The sequence below is a fragment of the Pieris rapae genome, chromosome 18, assembly GCF_905147795.1.
Source record: "Pieris rapae chromosome 18, ilPieRapa1.1, whole genome shotgun sequence".
Lineage (NCBI taxonomy): Eukaryota > Metazoa > Arthropoda > Insecta > Lepidoptera > Pieridae > Pieris > Pieris rapae.
This window is the reverse complement of record NC_059526.1, coordinates 8,426,847-8,445,917: the sequence shown is the minus strand read 5'-3', so window position 1 is coordinate 8,445,917 and position 19,071 is coordinate 8,426,847. Positions and strand designations below refer to the sequence as shown.

Genomic DNA, 19,071 nt, shown 5'->3' with positions numbered 1-19,071 from the left:
ACCCATAACACGAAACAAACCAACTCTGACTGTGGCAAATTTTTTAAAAATCTTGTGTTCACTAACATCATAACTAAAATACAAGTCATTAAATATAAAATACTTTCACGAAATGTCGGCATTAATTAATTTTACAAACTAACAATGTATGGAGTAACTAAGTATTGTAATCCCACGACACTTTGAAACCAAATAAAGTCTAAATATTTCATTGAGTGAAAAGCTGCCTTTTCATTGAAACCCGCTGGTTCCGTCTTTACAATATCCTAGATTATACTATCATTAATTGAAATTTCTTACTAGGAACACGCAACATTCAGATTAGCCTTAATACACGGTGTCATTGACATCACCAGACGTAATATACAGACAGACATCCGATTAACATGTGGCACCGTGAACCGGACGTCCGCTGCGTACATCTCATAAGGCTTTGACGGCTCGAGTTTCTTTTTAAATCATAATTACATTTACTTTTGCGAATTAACTTCTTTAGTTTATTGATTTATATTCGATTAAACACAATTACTGTGCTGATATATTTGACATGTTTATATAACGCAAACTTACTGTTGTGGTATCTTGCAGAATGACCCGTGCTGTGGAACTCGTTTGCTCCTCATCATGCTCCAGCATAATGCTGAGCCAGACCCAATTACATCCACACTAACACACATCATTCACACTTAAAATGTACCTAATTCCTTTCCATAAATTATTTTTCTTTTTTTATTATTAGTATTGTGTGTTTCGTTACTTATAAATGTTATATCTGTCTGTAACGAGTAATACTATAAAATAATGAAAATGCCGAAATATTGGTCGCATCATATCTCAATAATATGTTATTATTTTTTATTATTATACCACCTTCGTTCTGTAGCAAATTCTTGGCTTAAACTCAGTTCGGGATCGATTCCTGGGGGAGCAATTAGGGTTTCGGTTTGATCTTGTGTCACTTGCCTAAATATACTCAATGCAACAAAAGTGAAAATACCTTAAAATAGCATCAAATAAAACAAAATACAGATTATGTGAAAAAAGAAATATGAAGAATTTCTGCTCGTCCTTTACTGAAACTAGTGTCAAAAGTATCAATTGTTTTTTTTTATTGCCATTAATAAAAGTTCAATTTTTCTTAATCATAAACAGGGTTTATTAAACTAAGAATAAAAACTATTTACTTAGCTAAATATTACAATCAAATACCAGTATTTACAATATTCTTAACCTACATAGTAATACTAATAATAATATAAAAGATTATTAAAACTAATTTTAAAAGTTTGGTCCCTGTGGCAGTGTACCTTTTACGCTGGCCGTATTTCCTCCCTGTATTGCGATGCTGATTCGTTAAGCAAGAAAAGCACCAGTTCTGGGGTCAGTGGTACTATCTACCAGGCGCCAACTTAAATCTTTAATTAGCACCTGTGTACTTGAACCCCAGGGTACAAGGGGCCAGGAGTCTCTACTCAAAGGGATAAAAAAATATATTTCTGGAACCTTCCATTTTTGATTTTTGAAAAGAGAATAATAAAAATTACAACGCGGTAATGCGGCATCTAGCAATTATATAAGCGACATTTTTTTATATAGGAAATACGCCATATGAAAGAACCAACATATAAGAACCGTTCTGTAGTTAGTGTGTTTACTCAATGTAATTTGCGAAATTACTTCATAGTTCATTGACCCTATCATAATATGTATCATTTTGAACGACTTTATGAAATGACGTTGCGCTTCGCTTGTCACCCTATGCGAAATATTAGCAATGTAATTTCAATTTTATTACCGAGACATAAGATATACTTTTAATGTGTAGTATTCTTCGAGTTTATATGGAAGTAAATTGTAGTAACAAGCTCGATAATGGCAAATGTGTGGTGCGTTATAAATTTTAAGATTCGTATAGTTTACCATTCTTGTTGTGTGTGTGTGTGTGTTCTTGTTGTGTGTCCTGTATTGTATGCAGGCACGGTGTACAGTCTTAAAGCCAGACTATTTTAACAATTTTTATTATAAAACAGCTAACGACTTGGAAAATATACCTGAATTATTTTATTAACTGTTTTCACGGTAATATTTTTAGAAGTTTCTATTCTTATGTAGCTTTATATACTAATTGCTACATACGATACCTTAGTTTTATACTTCATGTACTATTTTTATATTCAGCGATGTTCAAAACAAATGCTAAAACCAAAAAAAAACGTGTGCGTACTTATGTACACGCTTAAGAAAATATACTTCTTTGACGTAACAAGATAAAAATCTTATCAAAAACTATATTCTACACCTCACACAATAAAGTATCTAAACATTGAAAGATTTACTATAACGCATTATCTAGTTAAATAAAGTTTATTTAAATATTACAAAAAAACTAAAATATTGACTGTAGCTAACTTCAGGGTGTCGGTTTTTTGTGACGGTATGCGAGCGTATCCTAAAAATTTACCGTCATAATTTTTCCCTAACGTGCCAAAAGAAGTGTAACTTCAAAAACTCGAATAAAACTGTTTAAATTATTCTTTTATGTTATATTTTTGCCCAAATTACATTTTGCGACTTAAGCAAAGCGTAACGTCTGTTTTCCAAAATTTATGGTTTAGAAAATAGAAAGCTTTTTGCAAAATCATTACGAGAAATGCCTAGTGAATATCTAGGACGTTATGTAATATATTTAAGGAGTACAGTTTTAAAATACTGATGAAACTATTATGTATATATGTATCTGTTTTATCGCGGAAAAAAGTAATTACTTATTTTTGGGGACTTATTTAAATATGAAATGTAAGTGTTATGTAGAAATTATTGTCCCGATAACATGTCAAATGGAAAAGACCATCTGCCTACGACACCGGGAATTCTAGTGTGGGGGCTAGTGCAGTTTCTTTTTACCTAAACATCCTTTTAATTATAACGTATATAGTTAAGTTTTTTTATTTCTTCTTTGTAATTAATTAATAGGTCATACATCCGTTTTCATTAATCACGAGTTTATACTAACGAATTACTTTATCAAAAGTGTGTGTGTATGTGGACTATAACCGTTAGAGACGTCCAAATAAAAAAAACCAGATGAAACTGGGTTTACTGTCTTCAATACTAGAGAGCATACTGTTAATAATGTAATACATATAGTGAAATAATAACAATAAAGGTTTAATTAACGTGCAACCAAAGACATGAATAATCTAGTAACATGACATTTTGTTTGGTTTCAGATACATCTATAGAAGCAATTGTGAAGGTATGTATCAAGATATTTATGTATCATTAGGTCATTATCAATTAGGTGATTTATCAAAAACCTATGAAATCATATATCATTAATTTCAATATGATTCTCATTAAAACAATGTGAGTGAAATTTGAACAAACTTTATACAAGTCATAAATTAATGCGAACTGCAGTAAGCATACCACCAGTCACATAAAAACATTAATGCCTCGTATGTAGCAACCGTACCTCCTAAATTGGCACCTTGTCCTGACTAACTCGTTCTAGGATCAACTGTCTTGTGCACTATTTAAAATAGTTGTCTATGTATTTATTTATAACCGATTTGCTCTACTCAACGTTAGGCAAGCCTTTAAAATTGTGTAGATATAAAACCCTTTACCGATTTTGATTTTCCACTGTTTTAACTGTTTCCACTGTTGTAATTGAGGAAAATTGGAATTTGTTACAGTAGTGGATTTTCTTTTGGGTAGTAACAGTTTTGGAGTACAACGAACTGTCTTTCATTATGTCACAGAGCAAAGAGAGAGATGCTTATGACATTTCCCTTTGAATTATTGTGTATTAATGCAGAGGGAGGGTAAAACTTGTTGAGTTTCTTTCCCGTTCTTCTCAGTTCTCAGGCACAAGGCCTCCTGGTAGTTTTGCGCACGGATGGCGTAATTTTGCTCTTTCGCGAATTTTGTAATCATTTTTGACATTCATAAGCATGCCCTAAGAGTCTTAGGCGTCTTAGGCTAAGACGCATCATCATAGAAAGGAGCGAAGTTTACCATAGAGTATACAGTATAAACTATAGACAACTTATTTTGTAACAAAATTTCATGTTTTGAGATGAGCTGAGATATTTGTGGATATATGTACTTATAATTATATGTACACATACATGATTAATACGCAAATATCCAACTTCTATATCTGTTAAAACTTTCCACTAAAGGAAATCAAAACTTTTATATGATTATTTTCTTTTAAATTATTTATTGGTAATTATGAGTTGCCCTGGTAGATTGTGAGAGTATTACCAGAGCCTCCAAAAAGCAGCCTTGTAGGAACTACCAGAACTGGTTTTTGTGGGTACTGCGCACTCTGGCGTTGCGTCGAGATATTCGTCTCTCTGCACCTTCTACTGCATTTACCATGGAGAGTGTTTAGAGAAGTTGTTTGGACTAATGCTGAGTCTGAATTCATCATCGGACGTAGGCAGAATGGGAAATTTTACCCATATCACCACGTCGCTCTACAACTATCTAGAACCAACTGCCCATTGAAGTATTTCCAACCAATTCGACTTAGGGTCCTTCAGAAAAAAGAGTACCAATTCCTGATGACTGGCAACACACTAGCGAGGCCTCTGGAATTCTCCATATCACTTAACATAAGATAGCCCAGAACAGTAGATACTCTGGTCTGGATCGAGCCACATATCCTTTCGGCATATAAACACATGCCTCGGATATAATAAAAGCCTTCATTTAATAGAATCGCTATGGCTCTGCGAAATTCAACAAACCTTTGCCTAAATACAGAAATCATCTTCGCACATATTTATGCAAATGTACATTAGGTACAGAGGTCATTACGGTATTTGAATGTCACTGTATACTTCGCAAAATCTTATTGCATCTGCAATTTAATACCTGCCTATCGCTTGATTGTTTTGATATTCTTAGCGTATTTATAGAATCATCTAATAGGAATTTTTAATCCGAAATTCGATTTTTTAAAGGAAGGTGCCTTTATAGAGCGGGAGAGTATTTAGACCATAAATTTGACAGCAATTGTCAATAATTTAAAACTATACATGGCTGAATGTGAGTTTTTTTTAATTAATCAAACTGAATGAATCACTTTCTTTGCAAGGTTAATTTATTTATTTTAATATTTCATACTTCGTTACATTTATATACATAATCGCTAACAAGCGATCACTTCCGGCAACCAAAAGCAAAGACAAAAGAGACAAACTAAAAAAAATATGATTCAAGTAATACATTATCAGATTTTATAAAAAATTTGTTAAGAAATCTTAATCTAAAATAATACAAAAAATATTAATAAAGCCTACAAACCAAAAAAGTAATTTCACGTTTTCATGAATTGCGATGCAATACAAAATAATAAGAAATAAAGGAATTACTAAAGTCGAAAAGAAGGCTTTTATTATTATTATTATGTAATAATAGGTATTATTAATATTTTGAGTATGATTAAAGATTAATTTTGAATTTCTTGAATGCATTTATCACATAAACAAGTGTCTGATAATAAAAATAAATTAATATAAAAATTATGGCACTGTGATCGCTAAAAACAAATTTTTTTGACAAAAGTAATAAATTATTTGTCAAATTGCACAGTTTATACCTGAGTGATTGGATCTGAAAGGGCTGATCTGTAAATATATTCAAAAAATAACCTCTCATCTTAGCAAAGTCTAACACAATCTCAATGGTTTCTCAGTAAGTACACTTTCTATGTCACAGATAAAATTAAACACGTTGTCTTGAAGCACGCTAATGTCTAGCATATTCAGGTCACGACACCAAGGTTATCTAGGCTGTGACGACAGGATTCCGCGTAGGTGCTATGTTTGAGACATGTCGCCTAATAGCTAGTGATGTATGGATCTATATCGATACACTCAAACTCAAAATAACTGTGTTCATATAGGTAACCAAGTACACTTGTGAACATCAACAGGATAGTATATTAATTCTAAATCTGCATTTACTATAGCCCCGTGAACAACCTTCAAAGGCCAGCAACGTACTCGTGAGCTCTCTAGCATTGAGTGTCCACCGTGGTAACACTTAATATCCCCCTGCCCGTTTGCCCCCTGTTCTGTAGAAAAATCGAAGCTAGCTTTTAGTGCAATTGTTCTTTGAATATATATGTTTATGTATATAAAATAGAAGTTATTAATTATGTCTCTATTGCCGTGGTTGTTATATTATGTAATTCTCAAATGTGCTATGTAAAGCAATAGTGTCAAATTATATTTAAACCATATACTTATGTGAAAAACATGACTATGATTGAAAACTATTTTTATATAACCTCCTTAACGAGAATAGAACAGTATACAATTTACCGTATCAACGCCATCTTCTGCTGCGAAGCTGGTAATATACCACCCCTCTTAAATATATATATTTCTTTGAAAAAATAAATACTGAGTTTACAACATTTATGTCTCAGTATCTATTCTAGTAAAACAAAAGATGTCTTGCGTTAGTACCACTATTAAAAGTCAGGTTTTAGATTTCATTAAGTTAAAATTGTTATCTAAAGTCGTCGTTAGTTTAATCTGTAACACGTATTTGCTCTTAATCTACAATTCCAATGTTTTATTGTGGTTGAGTTTTAACGACTTTTCAAAACCTATTAAGGTGATGTTACATTATGCAGAACAGGAATACTGTGAATCATGAATTATCGTTTTACTTATCCTTCCGGCATTTACAGACTAAATGAATCATTAATTGAATTTGAATCCCGTTTTAGGGATAGCATGGTATATCCCGCGAATATTGAGGCATATGACTGAGATATATCAGCGACTGTTGATCAAATACTTGTTTATAATGTGCGGTGGGCGGGAAGTTTAGAAAAAAACCCAAAGCCAAAGAAAGCAACGCTGATATAAGTTTTTGTTGTTTTATCCAGTACTAACACGTTATGTTTAAAGTCTTCCTCAAAGGTCGGAAACGCACCCACTAAACTAGGATTCCATGGTCTGTAATAACTGTCCTTTATGGGCGTCAAGCCTCATTTGCGTATCTTACTTATTGGTATTGATATTTCATACGGTAGAAGAATTACCTTGAATAGTGTTGGCCTAGTGGCTTAAACGTGTGACTCTCATCCCTGCGGTCTTAGATTCGATCCCCAGCTATGCACCTATGGCTTTTCTATGTGCGCATTTAATATACGCTCGAATGGTGAGGAATCCGGCTAGCTTTAGACCCGAAAAGTCGACAGCGTGTGTCAGGCACAAGAGGATGATCACCTATTTTTTTATAAGATTGATCATGGAAAAGATACAGAAATCGGAGGCCCAAACCTGAAAAGGTTGTAAGGCCACTGATTTTTTAAAGGATTACTCTAATGCCAATGATCCTAGTCCTTAAAACTTAGCCAGTTCCTGCTTCGTTATGCCTGTAAAAAAAACCTGACTGAGTTCACTCTCGAAGCAATTCCTGCACTAAACCCAACAAATTATTTTCATTTTATTAATTCATTGATATTTAACAGGTTTAACGTTCTGAGAAACTCAGGAAAACGACTGTAATAAACATTATTTAATGATACGATAGAAAGCTTTCCTAAACCGAGCCATTGTATAAATCACAATATCGATAAAGGATGCTGTAAAATGTCGATACTTTATGTGCACATCACTAGAGTGTAATAAAACCATGAGGTAATGCGAATGAACATTTATACATTAAACAATTGAACGAACGAATGTCAAATCAAAGGAATATATTACATTTACTTATATAATACATTTACAAAAAAAACTATTTACCTACTTTATCTCTAAGTAATACTTTAATATACCTACTAAAAAAATAAATTTGTTAGTTTAAAAAAAGTCATCAGCTACAGATTATTTTAATTACTGTGATTAGATCGTAGTGATTTATCTGTGCAAACCGATTAACGCAGAATTATCTTTAGGTAGTAATATAAAAATCTCGTAGACAAAAGGTTGTGTTTGCACAGTTTTATCGACGCCTGTGGATGGCGATTGCTTATTTCGGCAGTACTTCACGAAGCTCGCTTGTATGCGCGCCTGCGGATCTCTCTCCTTGCAACATGTCATAAGAAGAAAGATGGCCACCACGAATAACTGCTCATAGATAGCTACAGAAGCGATACTTGCTTTTGGAAGACCAAAGACTAAAGGGTGGTATCCTTTAGTCTTTGGTCTTCCAAAAAAAATGATCACCACAAAAAAGCTGCTTACAATACACTAGTCGAAAAGTGGAAGGAAGAAGATTAATAATTTAAGAATTACATATATGAAAGAGCTTTAAAAATACATATTAAAATAATTATAATAAATATCGCAAGTGCGTCATCATTTTCATTCCTAGATGACATGTTTCTTGCGTAAGCTTCTGCGAAGAACTGACGATTGACACCAATATTGGAGGCCGATGAGCAACGATCGATTTACCTGCACAGCACAATCGGAAATCGCTACGATAGATCGTTACGTGTGTAGCCGGGTTAAGTATCTACAAGCCCACCGTCATTCATTTATTAAGACTAGTTGGTAGCCGGCGATGATAACTACGAAGGAAAATCTTGAAATTTTTTCGTGTTCTTAAAAATTACACAAAGTTTTGTTGTTGGAAATAATTTGTTGTTTATGTATAATCGTAAGAATAATTCAATTACTAATTAAGTAATGAATAAAAATAAGAAATATTATTATTTAATACTGTTTAGTAGATTTGAATGATAATTAGAAAACTTCATACAGAATTAATTAATTTAATTCTCTTAATGATTGTATTGGACTATTTAGTAGATTTTGAAATGAATTTATTGGAGCACTAGCACGCAGTTATATATAACTTAATTACTCTAAGACGCGGCCCCTTTTCGGGATAATCCAATTTCCACCTTCTCTTTCGATCACGTCCGCCCATCGCTCCATTGGTTTGCCCTTGTTTCTTTTTCCTTTAGGTCTTTTTGTTTTTGTTAAAGTACGTAGATAAATAGCATAGAACAAATAAGCTAGTAGTAATATAAAAATAGACCCGTATTCCATACTATAATTTTCCATCTATAATCTTCCAATTAAAAAAAACGATCTTATAATTCGTACATTTACATAATTATTGCTAATATTACTTCTTTCTGTGAGACAGCCCGGAGCTAAACCTGTTGCTACTGACTACAATTGTTTATCAATGCAAAATCTAATAATAGAAAAAGTAATTTTAGTCGTCTTCATAATTCTTTTTAACACTATTCAATGTATTTCCGAACCAAATTCTTTTTGGGCGTCTTCTGCCCCCTTTCTATAAAACAACTCTATTTACAAACGTATAAACATGGTTAGTTTTATCAGTCCACATTTATGGCCGTATGTACTAAACGGACAGGACACATTATGACAAAAGAAAAACGAGGAAGATAAATGAAATGATGGGAAGATGATTTGCGAAGAGAGAAGAAGAAGAAGCTGACCCTCATTGGATGTGTAAAGTCCGATACAGAGATGAGTGGAAGTCCTTAGAAGGAGGCCTATGTCTAAGCCTTATACTTAGACTCTAAGGACAAGCTGTATAATAAAATCAACCGGCTTACCGATTATTAGTATTTATTTTTTATTTTTATGGATAACTTTTTTAGCATTTCACACCTCTATGTAATGTAACTACAGCAATAAAGGCTTTTATTATTAGTACTAAACGCTATTAAACATATACCAATGATATATTACCAATACTATTTAGAGATAAATGCATAATTACGACGACAGAACATAATACGATAACCGCTTCGATTCCCGGATGAGTCACGATCGCGACAAATATGGAAATGATTTATTTGATAACATTCAATTGTTTAAGTTCAACCAAGTTTGAACCACACGAACAAAATATTTGTAATATAGTAAAATGATGGCACGTACGCCAAACGTTAAAAATATTACACTCTTGTCGACGCCATATATGTGATAGGATCATAGACGGTGTCTCCCAGTGTTGCCAACATTAAAAATGTATTAATTATATTAGAACATAAAATACAAACTAGCAAGAAGAAAATGCTACTTGTAAAAACTAATACTAAATAGAAACTACCCTAAACATAATGAAGCGAGAGAAAAGATTAGCCGTACGGGGTAATATGCCCGAAGGTTGTTCACCAGAATTCTAAGTTCTCTTCAAGGGATAAAGTAATACTCGTGCAACCTATGGGCCCTATTGGGGATTTCAGGTATGTTTGCCGAGCTGGTTTTAATAGCATTCGGAAAATGCTTCCTTGATACATAGCATATAGGCATAGCACCAATGGTATGCAGCGGGGCCTTGAACAAGATGACACAAAGATAAAAGAAAGTGATCACAAATTTTATCATATTAGAACATAACAATTTTAAATTGGCAAGGAAAAATGAAACAAGCAAAATAGACTAAAACTAAATAGGACTCATTAAGAGCGTATTACACAAAATTACCGTAAAGTAGAATGGTAGATTGTTGTAAAATATGTAAATACTTTCATTAATGTTAGTAATTATATTGTAAAAGCGAGCCTACTCACTAGAGCATTGAAAGTTGCAGATAACTGAACCGTAGGTACGTATAGAAAACTTTGTGTGAAGACAGAAACAAAAACTGAATCGTAATTAACTCGTGAATATAATCTAATATAAACTATTTATTATTATTGTATACTAAATGTATTATGTGGTTATTTTTGAAGTTAATGTAAGGCGGTATCACTTATCATCAGATGTGGCTCTGCCCCTTTGCCTCTTATAATATAAAAACTAAAATCGGTTGTCTGTAAAGTCGGTTTACTGACGATAGTTGAACGTGACAACGTCAAAACAAAATACTGATGGAATGGTCGCATTTTTCAAAAGAAAATGTTAATTTTATTTGTTCTCGAACGCGGAGGCCGATTGTGCCTCTTTGTCGCTCGTTCCGCGCTCTCGCTTGCACGTCAAGCCTTAATTGGAACGCCTCACAGCGATGTAACGCCGCATGAGTCATGTTTTTTCGTACATGCAGCCGGCTCCATCGAATTATAAGACGTTGTCACGTCAAAAAACTCTCATCTCTATATCTCAAATGAAACCAAATCATAGGGTCCATCAATGTACGGTGTAAAAATTCACATGCCAAAGACGTGAGACCAGAAATGGTAATTACGTCTCAGCTATTTACTAGTCCCTCGTATGGCTTCCTAGAGACCCCTCAGGGTGTTTTAAAACGCCTGAGCTGTTGGAAACCCTTTAAGTATACTTAGTTTTATTACACAGGTAATGGTTACCTATTACGTTTAGAAATTAAATGATTTTAATTATATTAACTAACAGTTTTAAAATCCGCATCGGCTTATTGAAGAGAGTACCCGAAGGTTACTTTTACTAATAATCACAAGTTCCAAAGTAAACTATTTTTAAACAAAAATCTTGCCTACATAAAAAGAGAGTATCTTCCCTTTAATAGAGACTGTAAGCAGAGTTATTGGATTATGTTAATTAATATCGTTTTTATTAATGTTAAAGTCTGAAGAGACAGTTTAAAACAAAATTGTTTAACAACCTTTTTACGTTAATACTGTAACTTGATGATTTACTACGCACTTTTTATCACCTCTGTACTTATATTCCTGCAAATTCAAACCAAACAAATCAGTGATATACGGCTCCTGTATCTGACGTCATAAATTGATGCCATTTGAGTTGTACATTACGTCATAGTACAGTCGCGTGCAAAACCGTATTACCCACAATTATCCACCGTAATCCCATTTCCGACTTTCTTGGTTACAAAATGCATTCCTATAATACGTAAGTTAGTTTTGAAATCGTCGAGTTTTCTTATTAAAAATAGTCAAAGTTTATCCACCTATTTTTTACGATAACAAGTAAAATTAACTCATAAAATCAATTCATGGCATGGAGGATGGGACAGCCTTCGGTATGGGATGTCGTCTCAGCAAGACAAAAGCTGCTGCCGATTTTTTTCCCTTTGGAGAAAACTCTCCGTCCGAGAGGGCGGGCGGTGAGGTTCAAGTGCACAGGCGCTAATTATTATAGATACCGCCCGTCACCCATAGACAATTACATTGTCATGATGGCAAATGCCGGCCTTTTTGTTTGACCAATAACAGTATACGCCATTATATCTATTTACGATAATCAGGTTATTATTTCAAAGACCTGTTAGAGATTGTTACAGGTCGTGTACGTATTTTCTATTCTCAATAAAGTCTCACTAAACCAATAAAATATGTGTGAAATAAATGTTAACATTATGCCTTGACTGTACTCTCCCATCCCATTACGACGCGAGTTTTTACGACGTCATAAAGTCAGTGTTGTCTATGGCACGGTCGTTAACGTCGCCGGCTCCTAGACTATACGTATAGAGTTTCATAGACTCTATGCTTTGTTTGTCATTGTCTGTGGTTCATAGAAATAAGGATTTAGTTACTTGGCTACTGCTTGAAAATAAGTAATTATCTGTCTGTATAAAAAATGATTTCATTTCAAAACTATATTATTGTAGTTTTATTTGTTTTTTTTACTTTGTCTAAAGACTTTTTGTATTGCATTCGCGTCATCGTTTGGGCCAATTAAAAAGGCTATAAAAAATCGTTGGTCACAGCCAGTTACACAGCCTTGCTTCGAACTTATGACACAGGATTGAAACATTGACTACTCTTTGGAAAAAAATATGAAAAAGCAATTTTTGTTTTTTGTTCTTCATTCCTTATAGAATAAAATCTTTCTCTTTTTCTCATATTTGAAGATCTTTCAATAGAATGCCAATTAAAACAAACGTCAACAACATTGTAAGCACGAATTACCCCAATTGAATCTCTGTAATTGATAAATTAGCTCTTAGCCTATCTCATTAAATAATTGAGTGGCACACGAAGGGCACAATCCCGCATCTTGTGAAGTTGCGAAACTGTCAATCGTCACTTGCGCAATTCTATCGCATTGTTAGAGATTGCGTCAGCGATGACACCGGGTCAAATGCCAAATCATTTTCGTATAGTTTGAGAGCTGAATAATAGAATATGTTTCTTAATTTAAATATAAAATCCATATGCTCATCATTTTTCAATAATTAACTCGCTTGTACTTAAATCTAATTCTACAGCTTATATTGGACCTGAAAACTAATACATACAGTATTTACAATATTCCTAACCTGAAATTACTGTGTGTGTACAGTAAAAATGAGTAAAAATGAATAAATAGAAAATTGTATCAAATTGAAAAAGTTTTGTCCCTATGGCAGTAACTAACGCTGGCAGGTTTCCTAGCTGTATTGCCACACTTAAACGTTGAGTGAGGAAAGCACCAGCCTGGGGTCGCCGGTCTATATATAGCGTTTGCACTTGAACCCCTGATATTAACCCCTACTGATTATATAAGGGTCTCGGGGGACCTGGATTGGAACACCTTCAGCTGATTTTTGATCTTGGTTAAGTAAGGCCCGCTTTTTTTCCGCATTTTAGTTGTTTATGCCAACCTCGTTTCAGTCAACCTCAGCTGATGTGTTATTAGTCTACTCTACCCCAAGAGTGTTATTTTAAATCCAGGAGGAAAAGCACTCTTTGAAGCGCGTAAAAGTTTTTGAGGGTGATAACTATAACTATACTAACGAGGGTTGGAGGAGAGGGGGGAGGAGGGGCCTCCCCCCTCTTCTCCAACCATATTTCCCAATTCGGACGACTTATTTCTAAATCCTTACCACTTTTAATATTTGACAAGAATTTTAAAACTACCATAAATTTTTAATGCCTGAAATGAAAATAATTATCATATAATTGACCGGAGATCAATATTTACCTTGACACGTACTAAAGTATAATTAAAATTAATATCGAATTATGTTTAAACTGTTAAATAATACCGAAAGTGTGTCAATGATCTAAGGTCACGACGAGAATGTGAGGTCAAGAAGGTCAAATGACAATCTTTACATCGGAGCTTTTTGTTAATAACAAACAAAAGCCTTGTCTATCTTTAATTAACTTTGTTTCTTTAATACTAACCCAGACAAAAGATTTATTTTTTATCCAGTATCGTTATATCGATACACGTAACGCTTGCCATAAAATGCGTTTGTCTAAGTATAGAAATTTCTTGTAATTAAAACGAAAATGTGGTGTAAAAACTTGGCTTATATAAAAGTTAAAACATCGCATCAATAAAGTCACTTCTATAAAATTTAAAATACTCTCTCCCAATTGAATTGCATTTTGGCTTCATATCATATAAAAAAAAATTGAAATGTTATTTGTATAAGAACGCTATGTTATTTAAAATTAAATCTTCATTATAATTGATTAAAATCTCAACAAAGTAGTATTTCAGAACTCGTATACTAAAATGTAAGTAGCCAAAACCAGTTTTTATAGACTAAGAGGCAAACTCAAGGCACACTCAATACCACTCGCGAGTTTAAATAAAAACCAAAGAACCAAATTCTAATTAAATCCTAGAACGCTGTTTTGGTAATAAGTATCGCACCATTAGTTAAACTCTACCCTGTTGGCATTTAGTAACAAAGAAATTAGTCTCCGGGTCAAGTCGAGAATGCGACCTCATTTATTCTCGAGTTGACCCAACGCTCAAATCTATCAAATCCCGCGGGTAACACCGTTAATGACACTGACCGGGTGAAAGGCCGCGCTTTATCCGGCTGATTGTAATACTAGTAATTTTGTTCTTGTTGCGGATATTGGATAGGAGCGTCAACAAATTAAATTTGATTTCATTTAAAAATCTCATTAATTGACATTGTAATTAATTATCAGTTACAATGGAAAAGAGCGTACAAGCCAGTGTTTATTACGTATCTTATGGTTTAGCGATACAAACATACAATGTTTGTAATGATAATGTCGTACCCAGAAACACGCTATCATGTGCTGCACACTTAGTTTTCGTTACTTCATTACTAAATAAATAAATAAATAAGGTACATAAATCATTTAATATTTATAAGAATATTTTCGGTTGCAATTCCGTGATTCAAATCCGTTTTTGCCTTTAAAAAGAAACTACATTAGTTAATACTCAATATTAAATATTTAAACATTACATTTTTGCTATCTCTACGCAGACGGCGCGGCTGGGCGTATTCTCTGACCTAGACATCCCGTGTGTGACCTAACGCAATTTCCTTAGAGCGTTATCAATCCGCAAATAATTTAGTCAATTATCTGCACTGGATCAGTATAATGACCTCTGGCCTCTAATTAGGCCAAGCGTGTTCCGGATATTATGATTACAGACTATACAATTTACTAGACGAAAGTATCTATTATCCCTTTATTTATACTTTAAGTTACTATGAAACAGTTTGTCCTTATCGTACTCATGTCACTTTACATATAAATAAACGTGACAAACAGACTCTTGTAATTGCGTTTTTGAATATACTTTTCTCGCTCTCATGAGAATTTAGTATCAATATAATATAAAAATCTGTAACACAACGTTGCCCAATAACTTATATAACCGGCTTATATATATTTATGTTTTTGTATAAAGGAACGAAGTATAATAAATAAATAAATACTTCTTTGTTAAGATAAATAGCACATATAATGTAGATTTAATATTTCATAAACATAGCGTGCCTAATCCAAACGATTGAAATTGGTAATATATAATTAAAATAATTAAGCCTCAATTATTACTTGAAACATTCATCCATCTTTACAAAAGAGTTACACTTAAAATTTTAAACAGAAATTGTTTTTTTTCAAGGATCACTTATATATTTTTTTATTCATTCTTATATATAGTCATTCTCTGTCTATTTTGAGCATTTTTCTCCCAATTTTCTTAGTATTGTGTGTTGGTATAAATTATTTTCTTGAAATGTAAAAATTTGCTGTGTTGCGAGTGTATACGCTAAGGAAACACCACCTCTTTCCGGTGTCTACATACCTGATGTTGAATTATATTTTAATAAAATTGTATGGAAAATGCCACGAATTTGCTAAACATATAGGTTTCTCTTCCGTATAGCAATAGGATTGTTATCAATTCGCAAATTACTAAATTATCTACAATCAGAATGGAAAGTCGACCAGCCACGATGACTTCTGACCTGCAACGTAATTAGGCCAAGCGTGTGCCGGACAGATATTTATAGTATGTTATTTAACAAATATACAAGTCAAACTATATAGCGCATACAACACAGACCTAAACGCATCTCAAATCTCTACAGAAAGTATTAGGAAGAGAAGAAATAATTCTATACTACCAACTCTTTCTCTTTTTTTTATAAATTGTCTCTGCACAAAGAGAAATACGCATCATAGGCTCAAATAAACATCCCGCTATTAGTAATAGGAACGGAGCATCAATGATTAGTATTACAATTTATATTTGACTAAAGTGCCATTTGCGAAGGTTTTTTTTACTACGAAATTGGTCTCGATATTTAATACTAAGATCATACTATTACTACATATAGATACTAAGATATATTACAAAAAACTACAATATTCTTAAATATTTCTTTTGTTTGTTACAGATCAAGAATTCGGAATCAATTTCTCTGCTTGTTTGTAAAGTAAGTGTTTTTCTTTATTTGATACTTGATGCTTTTTCCCGTTTATAATTAGAGGTTATATTATAACAAATATATGTGCTTCTTTTGTATAAATATATTTATGTAAAACAATGTATTTTGGCTGTCCACAGCTATAAAATAACTAACATTCATTTAAGCATGTAGTTATTTTTATTATCATGTTTATTGAATTTTTTCGTTTCTAATTTAAAATTTATGTTCTAATGTATATAACATGTTTATTGTGTACAATTTGTGACGTCATATTTTCATCTAAATTACTGTTGTCTGTTTGTTTTCTAAATTACTAATCACTACTAGTGAACATTTTTAAGGTTTAATCAACATTTTGTGGGTTACTCTGCTTTATAATTGTAAAGTATTATAAAATAAGGCTAAAAGGAAAGCCCTGACTGGTTAGATGAAAACCGGAAATGATGCATCGATCATAACGTTACTTGATTTAATTAAAACATATTCACCGTTACATTATTAAATTATTAAGGCATCCGATGGCGCACGGTTCGTGGGAAATTCCGTGTATAAAGAAAATTTTTATTTCCATTTCGGTTTTTAATTATTCGTATATAATTCGCCGTATAATATAGATCTTAAAAGAAAGATTGGATTTTATTGTAAAGCTGGTAGTATAGGGCAACAACGCACATGCAATCCTCCAGCTTTTCAGGTTCTGTATACAGAACAAAAGTTAGTGCGACCTATGACTTTAGACAAAATCTTTTTATATTTTTGACGTTTTGAAGTCAGACTTAGCTCGTTTCTGAAATTAACCCTTAGACATGTCATATAGTACATTTGAGTTTGTGCAATATATTAAAACATTCCTTGTATATTTTCTCAGCCGTTTCGATACTCCTGTATCCTTTTTTTAGAGAAAGAACTTTTTTAAAGAAAACACTTTTTTAGTGGTTTCTTTAAATGTGTAAATGCTATGTTAATAAAAGACAAGAACTTTTTACCCAATTGCTCTTTGATTTGCACTTTAAATGAATGTAAACAAAATTATACGTAAATATAAGAGACTAAACACTACCTATCCTGATATGGCATATTTGGTAGGAAGCTGATCAATTTAAAAAAATAGTTAAGTGCCTATAAGAAACCCAATCCGCAAAAAAATACTAGTAAAATCTAAATTATTTGGAATTATTATTATTGTTATATTTTTATTTTTTGAAACATTTTTGGTATCCATAATTATTGTCAATTAAGAAATGTTAGCTTGTAAAACATATTGTAGCTTGTAAATTATATATGATGCTGTTTTATTGGGTACATATAACACCACTTTGAAGTTTATAGACAAGTTAAACGTAAATTTCCAGATTATGGCTGAAAAATCCTCATTCCTGCTTAAGCGTAATTCATATGATAAACTTCACAACGGTTATTAATAAATGATGGTACTTTAAAACGTCCAACTTATCCAGTACTTTGAGAGTAATGATGATTGAACTTAGGGCTATTAAAATAGCGATTACTTAACTGACAGCTGCAGTTAACTTAAATGCCAAATGGTAAGGTATAAATTTTAACCCATTGGTAATCATAGTCAAAACTTTGTAGAAGATTTTTCTTGTCTCATTTTTTTATTTTATAATATAGTTTTAAGTAATTTTAACCAAATCGCAAAAGCTAGGTTTGTCTTAAAATGGGTGTTAATTTTAATTCATATGTGGATGAAAAATGAATTTTCTAAAACTATGTATACAAATTCATACTTTTAGAAAATTCATTTTGGAAACCCTTTTAAGTAAAAAAATACTTGTGTCAGAGTTTACAGCTCTTCTATAAACAAACTTAATTCTTAAATACTTAAAATAATTACATAATTTAACCTATTTTATTTTTCTTTTTTGAACCGTTATCATCATGCCTGAGTGCATGAGTAAGTAAGTGGGTGTACATGTGTGAGAGAGTGAGTGAAAGAGTAAAGTGTATTTACATCGTGGGTCTCAAAAGCAGCTCTAACACTGCATAGGGCATGTTCATAAGCCAGGCCTTTATTAGGGTTTTTAGGTTGTAGGCGGTGAGCGGGTAGATATAAAGCAGCCTATTTAATTAATTATAGATATAGTCTGCTTGCATATTGCGTGTAGCGAAGTCGGTCCTTACGGTCTGACCGACGACCACATCCCTATTTCTTTTTAAGTCCAGCCTACTATCAAACGGGAGCGCTCTGTGTGTTTTTAAAATTAGATTGAGGACATACAGCTTTCTAAGAAAACGTTAGTTCTTAACTAGTTTCAAATAAAATGTAATTTATTAATGCTGTACGAGCCAATACTCTACCTTTTGCTCACTCAGACTCTTAGTTTTATAAGCCAGACGTACGCGATCATCAACTGTTACTTTGCATTTACTGGTTTCATAGCAATTAACATTTAATTATTTCGCTTATATATTCTATTGTTATACACGAGTGGCTAAAACAGAGTAAAAATAAAATCCACTATTATGTATAGCACCCCGATGAGTAAGGAACCGTAC

The 19,071-nt window shown here is 32.8% G+C and overlaps 1 protein-coding gene across 2 annotated transcripts in view; it reads left to right on the top strand.

The window, feature by feature from the left end:
• LOC111000015 overlaps positions 1–19,071 on the top strand; it is an 81,967-nt gene that overhangs the window by 40,141 nt on the left and 22,755 nt on the right. For both annotated transcript variants that reach the window (XM_022269323.2, XM_022269322.2), the window contains 2 exons: positions 3,231–3,256; positions 16,522–16,560. The gene's annotated coding sequence lies outside the window, so the exon portion shown is untranslated. The remainder of the gene's footprint in view (positions 1–3,230; positions 3,257–16,521; positions 16,561–19,071) is intronic.